Source organism: Podarcis tiliguerta (assembly GCF_965153285.1).
Source record: "Podarcis tiliguerta genome assembly, chromosome: 1".
Lineage (NCBI taxonomy): Eukaryota > Metazoa > Chordata > Lepidosauria > Squamata > Lacertidae > Podarcis > Podarcis tiliguerta.
Window position 1 is genome coordinate 16,238,373 of NC_139534.1, and position 20,250 is coordinate 16,258,622.

At 42.6% G+C, this 20,250-nt stretch overlaps 2 long non-coding RNA genes across 2 annotated transcripts in view; one reads left to right on the forward strand and one right to left on the reverse strand.

Annotated features, from left to right (window-relative positions):
* The first annotated feature begins 331 nt into the window (after positions 1-331).
* Positions 332-14,254, forward strand: LOC310665162. The gene is made up of 3 exons (XR_014505228.1): positions 332-1,036; positions 2,336-2,378; positions 12,733-14,254. It is a non-coding gene; the product is annotated as an uncharacterized lncRNA (long non-coding RNA).
* Positions 4,230-20,250, reverse strand: part of LOC310665447 — a 434,943-nt gene continuing 418,922 nt past the window's right edge. The window contains exons 2-3 of the long non-coding RNA XR_014505478.1: positions 4,856-5,317; positions 4,230-4,716 (exon numbers count right to left, since the gene is read on the reverse strand). This is a non-coding gene — a long non-coding RNA (uncharacterized lncRNA). The remainder of the gene's footprint in view (positions 4,717-4,855; positions 5,318-20,250) is intronic.

The window sequence follows — 20,250 nt, forward strand, 5'->3', positions numbered from 1 at the left end:
TACTATGTTGTAGGACACAAGCAGAAATACAGATACAAATTTGTCACTGCATCTTTCTTTCTGTTTGTTTGCTTCCAGGAGGGCACTGAGTATTTTATTTTTCTGAAAAGGGGATGGTAGGCCAAACACCATATTTACACAAATCGAATGCAAATCTATTTGGCCAATGGCAGGCGAGCTGCGGCACCAGCCCCACCCCTGAGGTGGTTTTGACTGAGCCGGCAGGCTTCACTCTGGTCCGCTCCATGAGTTTTAATAAATAATTTTATAATTTCAAGCTTCAAGGTGTCTGAGAGCCAGCGTGGTGTAGTGGTTAAGAGCGGCAGACTCATAATCTGGGGAACTGGGTTCGCTTCCCCGCTCCTCCACATGCTGCTGCTGGCTGACCTTGGGCTAGTCACACTTCTCTGAAGTCTCTCAGCCCCACTCACCTCACAGAGTGTTTGTTGTGGGGGAGGAAGGGAAAGGAGATTGTTGGCCGCTTTGAGACTCCTTAAGGTAGTGATAAAGTGGGATATCAAATCCAAACTACTCTTCTTCTTCTTCTTCTTCTTCTTCTTCTCCCACAATGCCCCACTGTGCTGTACCATTTTCCAGGCCATTGTCGCGTCTCCTCGGCTGCTGCAGAGGCTCATGGGTTCCCGCCAGGCCGACTCATTCAAACTGGCCAATCTGTGGCAGCCTAGGGGGCATGGCTTGGGGAGCGGACCTGAGGGCAGCAGGCTTCACTCAGGTCCACTCTCCATCTATTTATTCTGGCCATCGCTGCACTTAGCAGCCCTGCACTGTCACACTATGACCATTCAAACTGGCCAGGTAGCAACAATTCGGCCATCTAAGCACTCACAATAGCTATGTTTGTGTTCCCCTCATGAATCTGCAAAAATTGGTGATGATTTTATGTCCGTAAGCATGATTATCTTGAAGACAATACCTCCTTGCTTATCTATCTATACAGAATCTGATGCACATTCTTTCTGGTGGGAATAGCCACCATGGCAGCTGGCTAATGTGTTTCACAGTCGCCTGCAATTCAGTAAGTAAGCGAGGTTATCAAGTACTCATTTGCTTTCCTTTGACTGTGAGGAACCCCTGGGCTTCCACAAATGTAAATTTAATTTACTTCTGACATGCCATTAAAAACAAGGAAGAAATGAAAGAATATGTGAAATGAGCTTCAGACTTTGCAAATGTCCCTTTTTATTAGTTAATTTTCACAGGGGATTACTGTACAGATTTTTTTTTTTTTTTAAGGCTCTTGTTTCCTTACCGTTGGCACGTTTCCTTTGCAGTGAGAGAAATGTGGGGTGTTTCAAGAGGTGAACGTCTACATTTATCACTCTGGTTTCCCAATTTGTCCTCTGAGGGCGAATGCTGTAAGTGTGAGGCCTGTAAGGTTTACCTTTTGTCCTTGCTGAGAGAGAAACAAATTACTAAATTACTCTTCAGGTTTCCCCAGCTTTGTTAGGTCTCCTGTGTAACATGAATGGCTACGTCACAGGATAGATAAAAGGAAATACTTCTTCAGGCACTGTATGGTTAAACTATGGAAGGAAGAAATCAGTGATAGTTACCAACAGGGATGGCTTTCAAAGCAGATTTTTCAAAGTGGATTAGACAAAATCATGGAGCAGAAGGCCACCAATGGCTACTATTCATTGGCTTCATCCAGCAGTCTTGCCTTATGTTCTTATTACCAATATCTGCACTACAAAATTATAGTTGTCCTTATGCATATAGGTGTCAGGCGGTTGAGAAACCAACCCTCACAGCAGGTTGCGAGAAATGGACAAGACAAGGAAAAGTCCTTACCATCTGCTTTTCTTAAATATTCACAGAGAGAGGATTGGGAATGCAGCCTCTCTGAATAATCATAATAAATAACAAGAAGAAAGATGAAAAAATATTTTTAAATAATTCCAGTGGCACCTTTAAGATCAACTAAATATAAGCTTTCAAGGTATGAGCTTTCGTGTGTAATACACACTTCGTCAGATACCCTGAAGCAGAGGCCACTTCAACCTTATAACTGTTGATGACTGTTATGGCAGTTGGTTCCACAGGGAAGGGGAAGGGATTTTTTTTCCCTACGCCCAAAAAAGAATGAAAGTGGGGTGCTTCTTCTGTGAAACATTTCTCAAAAAGTGTCTCTCAATGTTAAACCATCTTTTCCCCCCAGCTTGTGTTTACATTTCATTATTTTACTTTGCTTATAGGTTAGTCGCTTCACCTTCCTGCTAATGATTTGATAGATTAGTTTTTCCCCTGGTGATTATTATTTAATCCTTTCAGTCACATTATCATTCAGTAAGGAAGATTGTTGTTCTTTTTTCAGGGCAGGAAGTTATCTGTAAGAGACAATTTCTGTGGCAAAACAGGTGGGAGTTGTTTACCTTTTCCTTTTTCTCCAGATCAGGTTGTAACATCCTGGAGACAAATAATCACTTTGCTTACAGAATAAACTTGCATAATTTCAACCGGCTATAAAAACACTCAGGAATCTATTTTGTACTTGCGACTTGACTGAGTCTTTACGAATCACCTTGCCTTCATTTAGATGCTTGTTAGTTTCTTTGCAGAACTCAACTCATGTAGCTTCATTATAAAACATAGAATAGCAAATGACTCCCTAAGCAAGGAAATCTTACTCAGAGGTAAGCCTCACTGAGTTCAATGGAACTTGCTCTCATATAAGATTGCTGACTTTTGGTGGTAGTAGGGTGGATTTTTTCTCCTCCTTCTACCATCTCCAAATTTCTTGGGGGGGGGGGGGTTGAGGAACCCCCAGAACAGTTATTTAGCTTACTTTGGGTACAGTTAATGCTATTTTTCCTAGGAAAAGAAGAGCCAGAATTCACCAGGAGCACCCCCTTGTTCTATTGCAATGGCAATGCCACCCACCTGAGAGGTGCTGGAACTGAATTCCAGCAAGTTGTGGCTGGAAAAAAGAGCTCTGGATACAGCCCTTTCTTTCCTCCATCTTTCCCAGTGACGTTTGTTGATATGAATGTAGTTCAAGGAATGGGGAAATCTGAATCCACATCTCGTCGACTGATGGGAATTTAAAAAGGGATTGATGTTGTTGTTGCTGTTGTCTAGTCGTTTAGTCGTGTCTGACTCTTCATGACCCCAGGAACCAGAGCACGCCAGGCATTCCTGTCTTCCACTGCCACAGTTTGGTCAAACTCATGCTGGTCGCTTCGAGAACACTGTCCAACCATCTTGTCCTCTGCCGTCCCCTTCTCCGTGTGCCCTCCATCTTTCCCAACATCAGGGTCCTTTCCAAGGAGTCTTCTCTTCTCATGAGGTGGCCAAAGTATTGGAGCCTCAGCTTCAGGATCTGTCCTTCCAGTGAGCACTCAGGGCTGATTTCCTTCAGAATGGAGAGGTTTGATCTTCTTGCAGTCCATGGGACTCTCAAGAGTCTCCTCCAGCACCATAATTCAAAAGCATCAATTCTTTGGCGATTTTTCCCCTTCATGGATCACTGCCTTGCGGTGGCGAAGGGGCTTGAATAACTCAGAGAAGCTATGAGCTATGCTGTGCAGGGCCACCCAAGATGGACAGGTCACAGTGGAGAGTTTTGACCAAACATGATCCACCTGGAGCAGGAAACTGGCAAGCCACTCCAGTATCCCTGCCAAGAAAACTCCATGGACAAAGACAACAGGCACTTTTCCTTAGGATGTCTCTATTTTCCTTGGAGAAATGTTGGAGGGCATGGAGTTATCCAACCCCTGAGTTATCCAACCCCTGGAAAAGACCCTGATGTTGGGAAAGATTGAGGGCACAAGAAGAAGGGGACGACAGAGGACAAGATGGTTGGACAGTGTTCTCGAAGCTACCAACATAAGTTTGACTAAACCGGGAGGCAGTGGAAGACAGGAGGACCTGGAGAGCTCTGGTCCATGGGGTCACGAAGAGTCAGACAGGACTAAATGACTAAACAACAACAAGGAAAAGTGGGACATTCCAGGATCAAATCAGAAACCATGATGGCTTCTCTAAATCAGGGACATCCCTGGAAAATAGGGACACTTGGAGGGTATGCCATCTTGCCCTCTGCTTCTCCTGTGTCACAGGAGAGATCTTGCAGAACCTATATGTAAAAGCAGTAATCAGGTGGAATGATCCAAAAGTAGAGTGCTTTTCACAAATACATTTTCTGTTTTTCTTTTCCCTTCCTCCTCGTTGATTTATTCATTGCCTTCTAAACAACCATCTCAAGGTGATCTACACTGAAGATACATAAAAACAGTCAACTTCTAATATGAAAGTTCTTGGAAAAAACAAGGAAGTTTTCAGGTGTACAATTAAGGCAGTGTGAACCTTCGGTGCAGTATATTTTATGATTTAACTTATTCACTAATTAGGAGTAATCTTCTGATCTTCAGGCACCATGCAGATAAAAAGCAGGCGTCACACAGCTTGCAACTATTTGTACGTAATTGTGAAGTTCCCTCCCTGCTTTTTTCCTTTAGTTTTATCAAGGCTGCATTTTCAAAGGATTCTGATGGGAACGTTAGATGAAGCAAAAAGAAAGAAAGTCCCGTCCCCCCCATATCTGAAAGGCTGTTTAACTATGCATAAATTCAAGGGGGAGAAAAATAACACATAGTTTTTCCAGTCTAATAATTTAGATTCAACTAAAAGTTCCATAAAATGTTACACAATTGTTTCTGTTCTCCGTCATTCTTTTATTCCATCTCTCTCTCTCTGTCTCACAAACACCTCAGTCGGTAGAGCAGGAGACTCTGGATCGCAGAGTTGTGGGTTCAAGCCCCATGTTGGGCTGGAGATTCCTGCATCGCAGGGGGTTGGACTAGATGACCCTCGTGGTCCCTTCCAATTCTACCATTCTACATAGAGCTGAATTGATTTGAGTAATGATTTGCAATGAAAATGCAACTAGCTTTGATGAGGTCTCTCCCAACCCATTAGCTGGAACTGGGGTCACTCCATACCAACAAAGAAGTCTCTTGTAGATTTCTTCTGAAAGAAGGAAGCAATTTCCTGCTCACCATGTGGTCTGCTTTGGCTATTAGATTGGAAGGAGCTTGCCTATACAGTCGTACGTTGGATCCAGAACCCCCTGGAACTCAGATGTTTTGGCTCCTGAATGCCACAAACCCGGAAGTGATTGTTTGCGAACATTCTTTTGGAACCTGAACGTCCGACGGGGGTTCCGTGGCTTCTGATTGGCTGCAGGAGCTTCTTGCAGCCAATCAGAAGCTGTGATTTGGTTTTTGAACGTTTTGGAAGTCGAACGGACTTCCAGAACAGATTCCGTTCGACTTCCAAGGTATGACTGTAATAGCTTGCCCTCTGCCCCCAGAGTTTTCCTTCCTTTGTTATATTTTACTAGCTGTGACTTTTGATCAATTCCATTCTTACGGCCCCCTGTAAGCTCAGTCCACCCACTTTTAAAGTTTCAGTTGCCTGCTTGAATGAGTCTGGCAGCAAGTGGTAGTTTTATCCTATTGATGCTTCCCCAGAATACCACCCAACATTTCTCAAAATGGGGACATCCTAGTCTATTATTATTATTATTATTATTATTATTATTATTGCCCTACCCATCTGACTGGGTTGTCCCAGCCACTCTGGGTGGCTTTCAACATATATAAAAACATAATAAAACATTAAACATTTTTTATTTTTTAAAAAAACCCTATACAGGGCTGCCTTCAGATGACTTCTATAGTTTGTGTAGTTACTTATCTCCTTGGCTCTGGGGTTGCATAACTCCATACCCTCCAACATTTCTCTGGTGAAAATAGGGATGTCCTAAGGGAAAGCAGGACATTGTGGGATCAAATCAGAAACTGGGATGGCTTCTGTAAATTCGGGACTGTCCCTGGAAAATAGGGACACTTGGAGGGTCTGAGTTGAGCTCCCCTGTACATTCAGAAGCACACAGTCCCAGGCCAGCAGGCAAGTGTACATACATAGGGATTATCCGCTTTTTCTAAAGGGGAGCAAGAGATTTTTGTCTCCTGATTCTCCCACCTCAGTAAAACAACCACACCTGGCCATCGTGAAGCTAAATGCTCATTGCGAATAACTGTCAGATTATGCATCTGTATCAAATGGTTTAAAGAACCCTGCCTGGCTTGATACAAGTTTCCTGATCGCTCTCTTGTGGGTGATTACTTTGATTAAACACCTTTCCCTTCATTTTTATTGCTTTTTAATGTTGATTTTGCAAAACATTTTTTAATTATACAGAGGGCAAACTTTTCCTTGGGTACCCAAAACTCGGGTGGAAACATCTGCAGAGGTGGATAATATGGCATGAACTCTCATGTGATCTCCCTGGCTGGCTATTTCCTTCCATAGTCAGGGGGCTATAAACACCTATCTTTTGATATTAAATCCTTATTTGCACTTAACCATTCACTGAACCTTTCTCCTGCCATGCAGCCAAATTAAAAGAACAACAACAAAAAAGCTTCAGGATTAAGGCATTTGGGGGAGAGATAAACCTATGATTCACTTTAGTTGCAATGTGCCCAAAAATGTCATCATTTTTTACATGATATGCAAACATAAAGTCAATGGGCATGATTCACTTGAGGCCTTCAAGGCTGCAATTGCATAAAAGGTAAAGGGACCCCTGACCATTAGGTCCAGTCGTGGCCGACTCTGGGGTTGCGGCTCTCATCTCGCTTTATTGGCCGAGGGACCCGGCGTACAGCTTCCGGGTCATGTGGCCAGCATGACTAAGCCGCTTCTGGCACAACCAGAGCAGTGCATGGAAATGCCGTTTACCTTCCCGCCAGAGCGGTACCTATTTATCTACTTGCACTTTGTCATGCTTTCAAACTGCTAGGTTGGCAGGAGCAGGGACCGAGCAATGGGAGCTCACCCCATTGTGGGGATTTGAACCACCAACCTTCTGATCGGCAAGTCCTAGGCTCTGTGGTTTAACCCACAGCGCCACCCACATATTGAACCCTAATAACTTTATTGTACTAGCCATCGGCCAAGACAAATCTGAATCAAAAATAAATACAAGCAAAAGGGGTGTCATGACCATAAATAATGATCTCTGTTTAGATCTCTGCATCTCCCTTACAGTTCACTACTATATTGTACTGGGTCTTTTTTCTGATCTTTTTGGCCGCCAAAGCAAAAAGGGTGACTTTACATTGCTAAGAAGCTATAGGACCTTCTCTGCCAGGGAGAGACATCTTTCCTGTATGGATGCTAAGGTGAGTAATCGCTTCTTGGGTCCAATGTATCATGGGCAATATAATAAATAGTGCAATATGTATTCTACCTGCAGTTGCCCACATATACAGAGTCTGTCTTCATATGGTACCCTTTTATATCGTCCATCTAGAATGGCGGAGGACATAGCTTGAAAATGCAGCTCAATAACAGTGAATCTAAGTAAGGCTGGCCAGAAATTCAACAGGTAACTGGCTCTAAAATGGACTGTTTGGGGGGACGCGGGTGGTGTTGTGGTCTAAACCACAGAGCCTAGGGCTTGCTGATCAGAAGGTCAGCGGTTCAAGTCCCCGTGATGGGGTGAGCTACTGCCAACCTAGCAGTTTGAAAGCACATCAAAAGGCAAGTAGATAAATAGGTACCGCTCCAACGGGAAAGTAAACGTCCCCGACTGGACCTAACAGTCAGGGATACCTTTACCTTTAGCTCATGTAGTGATTCTGTCCAGTGGCACCAATCCCTTGATTGGCATTTGTCTGTGGATATCATCGTCTCTAGTTTATGGCAATAATAAAGTTCAACTTAGGTTGGGTGTTAGTTTTCCACGATTGGTTGTTCACCAATTCTGCATATACCCACTTAACCTGAAGTCAACAGAACTGACTTCTGAATAGATACATATATATAGGATTGTGCTGTTATGGGTGCAGACTAAGTACATTTACATAGAAGTAAGCTTCATCAAACATTGATATTTAATGGCAAGTAAATGTGTAGGGATGGGATGAGAAATTAGTTCGGTTCTCTCATTGTTGTTAAATTTATATACTGCTTAACTGCTAGGTTTTCACGTGTTTTAGAGGAAACCTATCTCACACTTACTGAAGCAATACCAGACCCAAAATGCAGCTAAGCTTTGAAATTCCCACTTCTCCAAATACATTTCCAACCAAAAATGTGTACAGAAATCGATTTATTAGGGTAAATAAAGTGTGAATAAAATTTCCATACTTTCGTAAAAAATAGCTTAGAACATGCATTATAAGGGGAAATTGCTTGCAAAAATGCACGCAACTTTGCGTACAAAGTTGTGCAAGTTAGAAACACATTCTAAAACTCTGCCAAATGCTTGTGATGACTCTTTTTAAAAAATAAAATGCCGACTGGTGGTGAGCAGAATTTAAGATTGGGAAAACAAGAAAAAAATAGAGGATCTGAAATTGACATATTTGTGCAGTCCAATCAACACTACAGAAGATTGTATGACACACCATATTTATTTCATATTTATTTCAAATGGGACGTGGGTAGCACTGTGGTCTAAACCACTGAGCCTCTTGGGCTTGCCGATCAGAAGGTCAATGGTTCAATCCCTGAAACAGGGTGAGCTCCTGTTGCTCTGTCCCAGCTTCTGCCTACCTAGCAGTTCGAAGGACACCAGTGCAAGTAGATAAATAGGTATCGCTGCAGCGGGAAGGTAAACAGTGTTTCCATGCACTCTGGCTTCCATCACGGTGTTCCTTTGCGCCAGAAGTGGTTTAGTCATGCGGGCCACATGACCCAGAAAAGCTGTCTGTGGACAAACGCTCCTGCTCCCTCGGCCTGAAAGTGAGATGAGCGCCACAACCCCATAGCCTTCTTTGACTGGACTTAACTGTCCAGGGGTCCTTTACCTTTATTTATTTATTTCAAAGTGGATTAAGTGTATGCCTAACCTCCTAGTAAGATTATTGAAATTTAAAACTGGATTTCGTCTGCTTTTTCCAGGATCACTGCTTTGGTGTCCTCCAAAAAAAAACCTCTTTGCCTTTCAAAGTTGTTGGGATTTAAAGAGACATTCTCTTCTACTTCCTTAAAAAAAGAAAAAGAAACTAATTATCTCCCTTCTCCAGAGTACCTGTTTCCACACACCCCTTCAAATATAGTCCTCCCCTTCCTTTCAGTGATTGCACTGCACTCATTTCCACCGACTGTTCAAGGAGCTTTCGTAAATGAGGTTAATAACCTCCTTGCCCCTCATGTGATTTTTGAGACTTGGGAATCTTAATTTTTCTTTAAATGCGCCATGTAATGTGCTGGGAAAGTGTTTTAAATTTAAATGACAATCTCCCTATAAACGTTCACATATATCCTCAGGGGTGCTATTTCATTATTTCATGTTTAGGGAAGGCCAAGGCTATTCTGGTAAATGGACAAAATACACAATAAATGCCTATTATTGGCTACATTTAAGAGATGAGCAGTGTAGTGCTGTGTGCGCCTACTCAGAAGTAAGACCCATTGACTGACTCCCAGGTAAGTGTGAATAGGATTGTTTCCCTCTAAACCCCATTGGCTTATTTTAATATTCTTGTTCTGTAGACTAGTTTGTTTCTTATTGTATTTTATGTCAATGAATTTCAAAAAAACATATAAAAAAACTCCATTCACTTCAATGACACTCACTTTTCAACAGACATGCATTTAATAATAATAATGATAATGATAATGATAATGATGATAATGATAATAATAATAATAATAATAATAATAATAATAATAAGGCTGGGTTTCCCAAGCCACTCTGGGCGGCTCGCAACAGAATATTAAAAATACGACAAAAAATTGAACATTAAAAATTCCCTAAACAGGGCTTCTAAAATTCAGATAGATTTTAATTTGCTAGATATCTGATGGGAGAGCGTTCCACAGGGTGGGCACCACTACCAAGAAGGCCTGGTTCCCTATAACCTCACTTCTCACAGTGAGGGAACCACCAGAAGGCCCTCGGAGCTGGACCTCAGTGTCCGGGCTGAATGATGGGGGTGAATACACTACTTCAAGTATAAATTGTGAGATAAATAGTGAAGAAGCAGATTCTCAATGAATTACTGAAATACACAAATGCCAGAGGGGTGTGTGGACCCATTACCTTCTCTGCTACCCCCTTTACATACTGTAAAGAAGATTTTGAAAGGGATGGGAGTCGGGGTGTGACTTGTGGATTTGTGCCCCAGAATCAGGGATAAACATTCTTCTTTCGTAATAAGCAGTCAAGGCTATGCCAAACCTATTGGAAGGTTATCCTACAGAAGGCAGCGATAGCTTATATAGGATACCTAGAAACAAAACACAGTCGTACCTTGGTTCTCGAACGCCTTGGTACTCGTACGTTTTGATTCCCGAACGCCAAAAACCCTGAAGTAAGTGTTCCGGTTTTCAAATGTTCTCTGGAAGCTGAACGTCCAACGCGGCTTCTGCTTGAGTGCAGGAAGCTCCTGAAGACAATCAGAAGCCATGCCTTGGTTTCTAAACGGTTCCAGGAGTCGAACGAACTCCTGGAACAGATTAAGTTTGACAACCAAGATACAGTCATACCTCGGGTTAAAGATGCTTTGGGTTAAATCTTTTCAGGTTGTGTCCTGCGGCGACCCGGAAGTACCGGAAAGGATTACTTCCGGGTTTTGCCGCTCATGCAGGCACAAACATTCAAAATGACACATTGCGCATGCGCAGAAATGGTGAATCACGACCCGCACACCTGCAGATACGCGGGTTGCATTCTGCTCATGTTGCGAACGGGGCTCCACTGTACCACTGTTTGACCCAAAGAACTCAAAATATCACCAGAACACTTCATTTTGAAGTTTAGGGGGTATGTGAATCATTGACATAAATGTAAGAGTCCAGATTGTGGGGTGTCAGGGAACTGCCATCTGCTCAGGGGGAGGGGGGAAAGCTGGATGGATTACAGAGAGCCCCCAAAGATCGTGGGAAGCAGCACCTCCTCAGCGGAGGAGAGTAACCACACCTCCAGCGGAGAGGAGCTGCAGGGCTCGGAGGAGGCGAGGCGGTGCCAGGACACCTTGCCTGGGCAAAGCGGGGAGGGGAGAGGTCCACTGTTACCCACGCCCTCCTTGCGCAGTAGGCTTCCACGCAGAGAGGGGAAGCGCAGACTGGGCGTCAAGAAACTACTCTGCTGGGGAAGGTTTAAGGACTGCCCACACTCAGATTCTGCCAGTGAATGAGCGAGCCATGGAATAGTGGCGCTCTGCATGGTGAAGGTTTCTTTGGCACCAATAACAAGGCTTTACAGCCAACCAGGAAGGCATTTGCCTGATTGCTCTCAAGCAGCCCCCTGATACCCTTACACGGGGGATGCAATGGATGGCTGCTGTTATGTCCCTCTGTGACATTAGAAATTATTACAAGGTTCGGAAGGGTGATGGTGATTTGTATACTGAAACAGAACATCCATTTCCCACTCTGCTGCTCACTTGCTCCCTCCTGGGTCCTCTGAGGATCTCCATAAGCATACTGATCTGCCGATCAGCTCCAGGGTAACTTTTAGTCAGTGCCTACCTCTGCATTGCTTCATGGTTCCGGCCCAGAAATGTTGCCATTTTTCATCTTTATGTTCATCTTTATTTTTCATCTGACACTTGGAGCAACGTCCTTTTTCTAAAATGCAGTTGCCTTTGACCATTAGACTGTAGCCTGGATAATAGAACTACTTGAAAGTTAATCGCAGTCCTGCTCAGGAGTCCTGAATAACCTTGATCCTGTCTTGAATTCTTCATGGGGGAAGGAAAGTGAAGAGAGTTTGGAAAATGTCAGAGTATTCTCAACACATTTCACCAAGGTGGCCTTCAGGAGCCTCTTAATTCTACGTTTTCTACCCATGATATGTGGCAGTGTAGGAAGGAGCTTCTGCGAGCGTCTCCACCCCCATCGTTCTGCCAGGACACTGAGGTCCAGCTCCGAGGGCCTTCTGGCGGTTCCCTCACTGCGAGAAGCCACGTTACAGGGAACCAGGCAGAGGGCCTTCTCGGTGGTGGCACCTGCTCTGTAGAACATCAAGGAAATAAACAACTATCTGACTATTAGAATGTATCTGAAGGCAGCCCTGTTTGGGGAAGTTTTTAATGTATGATGTTTTATTCTGTTTTTAATCTGTTGGGAGCCACCCAGAGTGGCTGGGGAAACCCAGCTGGATGGGCAGGGTATACCGGTAAATCATAAATTAATATATTATTATTATTATTATTATTATTATTATTATTATTATTATTAGGAAGTGCTGATTCCACTGTCAACAGGCAGGACAGCCACACTTGCCCCAGGGCAGCGGCAGAAGGGAAGAGAAAGAAAAGAAATGCTTCAGTCTGTTTTCTCCATACTCAAGGTTATACCCTAAAACAATACATTTCATTCCAGGCTTTGTAAAAGGTAAAGGTACCCCTGCCCGTACGGGCCAGTCTTGACAGACTCTAGGGTTGTGCGCCCATCTCACTCAAGAGGCCGGGGGCCAGCGCTGTCCGGAGACACTTCCGGGTCACATGGCCAGCATGACATCACTGCTCTGGCGAGCCAGAGCCGCACACAGAAACGCCGTTTACCTTCCCGCTAGTAAGCGGTCCCTATTTATCTACTTGCACCCGGGAGTGCTTTCGAACTGCTAGGTTGGCAGGCGCTGGGACCGAACAACGGGAGCGCATCCCGCCGTGGGGATTCGAACCGCCAACCTTTCGATCGGCAAGCTGAGGCTTTTACCCACAGCTCCACCCGCGTCCCTTCCAGGCTTTGAGTTCTGGCCAAATTCACTACACTTCCAGTCTGATATTAAATTCAAGCAAACGTCATGATCTTCTTAAAAGTGTGAAGGAGGAATTTCTGCTTCCACCATCCATAAGATACACACAGTGGGAGACTGAAAGGATTTCCTCTGCACTTCATAAAGGAACTCAACATGAATATGGAAGGAAGCCAGGTTTTTGAAACCCCTGCTTTCTTCTTAATCCTTTAAAAAGCTTTATAGTATTTTTTTTTATTATAATAACAACCGAAAACTATACTGAATAATAACTTAATTATCACCTAGTTTTATGTTTGCAATGTGACTAAATGTCTAAAGACTACCATGCTGTTCACCCAATTGTTCAGGGCCCTGTTGTTTTGTTAATATTTACGTAACACCCTTTAAAATGTGAGGCCTTTAATTCTGGCAAGTGGTGAATACAGGATATAAAATTTATCCTCTCAAGGTGTCAACCAGTCTACTTTATTAGCTTCTTTTTAAAAAAAAAAAAATGTTGACTTAAAAATTGGAATGGCGGAGGGGGGGGGAATGCTATTAGAAGGAATCAAATTTATGAATCCAATTTATTCAGATGTGCGACACGGAAAAGCATATAAATGACATTTATTGCTTAGGTAATTACTCATTTTTATTGAATGGCAGCATAATTACTTGAACAGAGTCGTATGTTCAGTAATGTATGCACCAAATGTTAAGCTGCCCTTGGCTACAGTAACTTTACCCCTCCCCCCCTTTCACGGATTTCTGCATAGTATACTCAGCCCTTGTTAAAGGATTCTCTGTTAAAACCAATTGTCGTGGCAGTTAGACTTCAACGGCTGTTCTTTGAACAACTTCATGCTCCACGACACCCAACCACAATTATTTCCAACCAGCGTTGTATTCAATTTCATTAGCCCGGTTAGGAAGGGCAACATTCAGCTAAGGAATCCGCTGGCTGAGAAACAAAATTCTAATTATGTTGAAAAGCACATCTCGTCTTGTTTAGTTTTCTACAAAAGAATAGTCTACCATTAAAAAAAGAAAGAAGATCCAAAAGAATTCAGATATCTATGCTGAAATTTTTAAAAAGGCACTTTTTAATTGGAATGGGAATATTTTGGCCACCTAACAAGCCCAGTTTCTGAATCAGTATTCTTAAAACAGGACATCCCTGTCTGGGATTTCAAATTTACAGTCTGGGCTTGTGTTGAAGGGTTTTCTCCCTAAAGCAGAGGCTCTGGCTTAATTTAGGGTTGTCATACATCTGGAATTTTCTGGACGTATTCAGCCTCCTTAAGCAGCGTGCAGACAGAAACCACTGAAATGTCCAGGAAAATCTGGATGCATGGCAGCCATGTTGGTAGTGTAGATTTTGGCGATTTCCATTAAAAATAACTTAAAAACTCATTTTTTGGGTTGAGATTTCATCAAGAAAGCTCAACAACCTTTATGTCTGGATTATCAGTTTTGGAAATATGGCAAACCTAGCTTAATTTGAACTAGAAGAGGGTTTAGTTTGTGTAGGATACAAATCCATCTAGCTCAGAATTGTCTACTCAGATTGACAGCATGTCAGGCCATGCTGAGGAGGGCCTGTTACCTCTCAGTCTTCTCTATGCTAAACATACCAACTCCTTCAAGCATTCCTCATAAGGCCTGGTTTCCAGACCCTTTATCATCTTGGTTGCCCTCCTCTACAATATTATTTCAATATTATTCTTAAATTATGGTGCCCAGAACAGAGTACAGTACTCCAGTTGGGTCTGATCAAAGCAGGATAGATTGGTAATATTACTAATCTTGACTGGGACACTATTTTTCTCTTGATGCAGCCTAGAATTGCTTTAGCCTCTTTTGCAGCTGCAGCACACTGTGGACTTCTTCTTCTTTGCCAAACCTTTATTAGGCATTACCACTGTTGACTTGTGGTCTACTAAGACCCCTAGATTTCACATGTATTTCTGTCAAGTCAGGTCGCCCCCATGCTATATTTGTTCATCTGGCTATTCCTTCCTAAATGTAGAACCTTACATATCACAGTAGCATTCTCTACTGACAAGCACTCAAGTCACAATGGCATTACCAAGCAATTGCGTCTCACGTTCCAGCTACAGGCAACTGCACACTGGTGACTACACCTCACCAAAAGATAACATAACAAAACAAATAAAGAAGAGAATCCCTAGTGATGCTTACAATTAAATAATGGATGCTCAATTGCCTCACATTTGCAGAAAGCATTATCACATTTCTGGGGGGGCGGAGGGGATAAGTCATCACTGGAGATGCAAATTAGCATTTTCTCCTGTGGATAGTTTTATTTAAATTGGTGCCACAAGGGGGGAATATTATTGCAAGCCCTCCATTGTGATCCACCTATAACATTATTCCTGAGTGATTCATGCAGCATAGATGCTTCTAGCCAGATTTAAATTGCATGAACTAAACAAGGAAAAGACCTCCTCTGTGTAAATTATCAGAAATTGTGATCTATCGAGAGTAAAACGCTTTGTACACAACTGGGCAATTGACAGCAATTCAGGCAAATGCAGGCTGTAAAAAGAACATATGCATGTTTGCATGTATAATGAGGTAAAAGGGGAAGGAGGGAGGAATTTTCCCCACTGTAAATTTAAATTGCAGAAATATTTTGAAGAGCCCAGTCGCATTAGGAAGGTGTGAACAACAACTGAGCAGCCAGCTGCATTCACAAACACTGTAACAAATAGATCGGTTATTTGCATAAGTTAGATTTGAGTTATACTGAAATCTACAGCCTCCGTTAAGCAGCTTATTTTCGCATCACGTACAGATGGTGAGCTCAGTGATGTCCCATCTTAAAACTTGGATGAGGCTTTCCCCTGCTGCCTTGCATTCATACACTGTTCAAAACTAGGATTTCTTCTGAAACTTCCAAGGGAAGTTTGTAGACAGATTTATTGAAATTGTATAAGAAACGGGGGGTTCTTTCGTGATGTGCTGACGGTGTCCACAAAGGAATGACTTATCAGTTTATATGGAATGTACTTTTTTAAAAAAATGAATTTAGATCTCCAGCTAAATACAAGTGTGTGTAAAATTTTGATACAAATTCTCTTTGAGCCCTTAGACCATACCCATGGCATACACCCACTGTTAACAGTCATGGCTTCCTCCAAGGAATCCTGAGAACTGTAAAACGTTAAGGGTTCTGGGAAGCGTCGTTCGAACAACTTGCAACACCCCTAACAAATTATACCTCCCAGGATCCTTTGGGGGGGAGCTATGACTGTTAAAGTGGTATCTTTTAAATGTATGCGATGGTGTGACCTTAGATTCCACCCTGCTTAAACTTACAACTTACATTCATAGACTTAAACTGAAGATTATTTCTTACGGAATCCTAATGTTGATATATTTAATGTTGATATTGTTAGGATTTTTACTCCGTGCTTGCAGTCATGGGATTGTTTTCTATCACATGATGGTGTATGTTTTCATTCCGCAGTGTGGGAAGTGACGGAGACAGGATGTTTGTGTTACTGTGTTTCCGTGATGTGGGACTATTGTCCTTTGTTCTTTCTCTTTGCTGTCTGATGAGAAAGAGGAAGGAGCTAAGTCAGAATGCTCCGAGTGTATTATATGTAAATAAAGTAGTTTAGCCAAAATGCTGTGCTACCGAGTTTGTTACATGGACTGCTAATACTATGCAGGCTCCATAAGTGTGCTGATGCCTCTTAGTATCAGTCGTTGTGATGTTCGGGCTGGAGAAAGCTTTTGAAGCTCCTGAACTACTGACCAGGATGGAGAGAACATGCCAGTCGGGCATTTGTCTCTGCCAGGGTCCTACATGTGAGTAGGACAATTCTGACAGATATATCATGTCTAAATTATTTAAATGCACATAAACACACTTAGGTTATACCAGTGCTTTTTTCTGAGGGGATGCAGAGGTACGCATACATTTTGTGAATCTTTGTACCTTTACCATTTACTGTATTTATTTTTCCCAATTTGAACTATGAAATGGTGATTTTCTTGAGTCAAAATGAAAGGTAAAGGTAAAGGTACCCCTGCCCGTACGGGCCAGTCTTGACAGACTCTAGCGTTGTGCGCCCATCTCACTCAAAGAGGCCGGGGGCCAGCGCTGTCCGAAGACACTTCCGGGTCACGTGGCCAGCGTGACATCGCTGCTCTGACGAGCCAGAGCCGCACACAGAATCGCCGTTTACCTTCCCACTAGTAAGCGGTCCCTATTTATCTACTTGCACCCGGGAGTGCTTTTGAACTGCTAGGTTGGCAGGCGCTGGGACCGAACAACGGGAGCGCACCCCGCCGTGGGGATTCGAACCTCCGACTTTTCGATCGGCAAGCCCTAGGCGCTGAGGCTTTAACCCACAGCGCCACCCGCGTCCCACTGAATCAAAATGAGAGTACCCCTAAACTTTTTTTTTTTTTAGGAAAAGAAAAGCACTGGGTTACACTGTAAACCAAATGTGAGTTTGAAGGAATATTGGTGGTGGGGCAGGAGAGAGGTGCAATAGCCTGAGAAAGCTTTGGAAAGTGGTTTCTGGAGGGAGAAATGAAATTGATTCCCGCCTCCCTGTTTCGGAAGATAACTCTGTAGGCTAAGCATTCAGCTTCAGAGGACTGTGCTTCGGCTGGCTCAATGCTATCAGCTTCCTTCATCATATGAAATATTTCGGTTGCTTGGCTTTTTCTGCTACGTGGAAAAGATACCCTACAGAATGTGATCATTTTTGACAAAAAGGCATTTATGACAAAAGCTCTGCTCCTACCTGCTGTGAAAGTGTGTAGATAAATCATCAGTGCGCCTTTTCTTCTGTTGTTGACAGCACACTGAATTAAAAAAAGGGTATCTACAGAACTATTTTTATGCTGAGGACCCGCATATCAAACGCCTGACAGATTTCACTTGGGTGACTACCAACCTAAGTTACAAAACAAACAAACAAACATTTTATTGGACCCGTGTCACCAGGATGTCAACTCAGCTCACAGATTCTGAGCGAAACAAAGGTGCTGGATGTTAGGGAGGGGAGAGAAATTCAAGTTGGTTCGCATTTTCCTAATTTGCAAAATAATACGGAAACTGAAAGTCAGCCATTTTTCGAAATTGGCACTTAGATGAATTTTGCAGTGCAGTTCTCTAGCCAAGTAATATGTACAAAACTGTATATATGTACAATAGGCAAGAAGTTCTACACAGGCCCTCTTCAGAAGAAGAAGAAGAAGAGTTTGGATTTGATATCCCGCCTTTCACTCCCTTTTTAAGGAGTCTCAAAGCGGCTAACATTCTCCTTTCCCTTCCTCCCCCACAACAAACACTCTGTGAGGTGAGTGGGGCTGAGAGACTTCAAGGAAGTGTGACTAGCCCAAGGTCACCCAGCAGCTGCATGTGGAGGAGCGGAGACGCGAACCCGGTTCCCCAGATTACGAGACTACCGCTCTTAACCACTACACCACACTGGCTCTCTTCACTGAAAATCAGAAAAGAGAATTTAAAATGATGATGTTGGTGGTGATGCAACTGTAAATGTACATTCAGATGTGAATTTGTGTGCAAATGCATCTCTTCTGTAGGATTATTTCCCTTGTTTGTTTTGAGTGCGAGAGTTTATAGTTTGAATTCCTTTCGAAGAAAGTGTTTTGACTAACGCTGGTTATCTGCAGAAAGGGGAAGGAATCCTCCATCATTCTGGGAATTACAAATGCCTCATATGTGCTTCTGAGCCACACTCTTGCCATTCTATCTTTAAGGAGACTTTAATTACCACTTGCTATGACATAATCTCACAGTTAAGCTGCTTGTGGCAAATAGTATTGGAAACTGCACATGTTTTCTGTGTGTGTGTCAAATAGATGCGGGAGTATTTGTGACATCTTGACAAAACTATTTACTTGTCACTTCAAGGCTAAAAAGGGAACGCTATTAAAAAATGCTCTGTGGCCAAGATGGATTTTTATTTAAACAGCTGTAGAGCTCCTAGAAAAATAAGTAGATTCCCCCTGCCCTTTGAAGCAGATCTCACTAATATTTGCAAGGACTGAGTTGAATGTTAAGAGGTGAGGCCCAAAATCACCTCCAACAACCTACACATGCAGGTGTCACGTGAGATACCTGGGAGGCATATAAACCTGGGGGGGGGGGGGACTGATGGATGAGAACCCACTTTCCCCTCCACAAGTTGGGCATGAACAGCCTTATAAAGCAAGCCAGATGTGTGGGAGAGGCTAAATCAAGGTTCCCCAAACTTGGGTCTCCAGCTGATCTTGGACTGCAACTCCCATCATCCCTTGCTAGCAGGACCAGTGGTCAAAGACGATGGGAACAGTAGTCCCAAAACAGCTGGGGACCCAAGGTTGGGGAACACTGGGCTAAATGAAGAGGATGCAAAAACACAGGTTATATGGGGCAAAACATTTAGGGAAATAAATACTTAAAGAAATTGATCTATGTGACTTCTGATCTGAGATGCATCTCCTGAACTAACACACAGATGAGAACTTAGTGTTCCACCATGATTCACATTCCTCAAACATTATGATGATGCAGTTTGGGGCTCAAAAAAGTTGGAAGGCCACATTTTACCTTTGGGAGAAACTACATTCAGAAATGTTCTAAGACTAAACCTGCGTAAATATGAAGTACAGATTTTTTAGATTTTTTATAATTTTCAATTATATACAGTACAACAATTATTTAACCATAGTTTTAACATTTTCAGTTTCCACCCCCTTCCCCCTCTTTCTGCAGTTGCTTACATTTATTTCCGTCCTTTCCTGCATACTACAAATTGCTGTAACTTATTCAAATATATTTTGAAAACTGCAGGTTTCCACAATAATCCTGCCAATGTCTTGATCTGTTTACAGTTTGTTTGTAAATACTCAACAAACCATTTCCATTCCTTTCTAAAAAGTTTGTTATCTTTTTTTCTTATTCTTCTGGTAATATTCTCAATTTCTGCATACTCCATTAGTTTCTGTATCCAATTATCTTCCGTCGGGACCACTTAATCTTTCCACTTTTGGGCAAATAACATTCTTGCAGCTGTAGTTGCACACTATACTGTTTGGGTAGTTGTAATCCTATAACTCCCAAGAGAAAAGCTTCTGTGTGTTTTTTTTACGAATGTTATCTTAAAAATCTTTTTCAATTCATTATATATCATTTCCCAGTAAACTTTGACCTTATTACAAAACCACCACATGTGAAAAAGTGCCTTCTTTCTTCTTACATTTCCAACACTTATTTGACTTTGATTTACACATTTTTTTCCAATCTACTAGGTGTTAGGAACCATCTATCTAGCATTTTCATTTAATTTTCTCTTAAACCATAACATTGGCTGAATATTCTTGAGCAGTTGTTGTTGTTAATTCAGGTGAATGTGGAGATGGAACAGAGCAGACATATGGTGGACATGTGCAAATGGCACACAGGCTGTAAACAGGCTGATTCATTTAACCCAACCTGAGAACAAAGGGATGTTGGGGTTGGCAACCGTTTACCC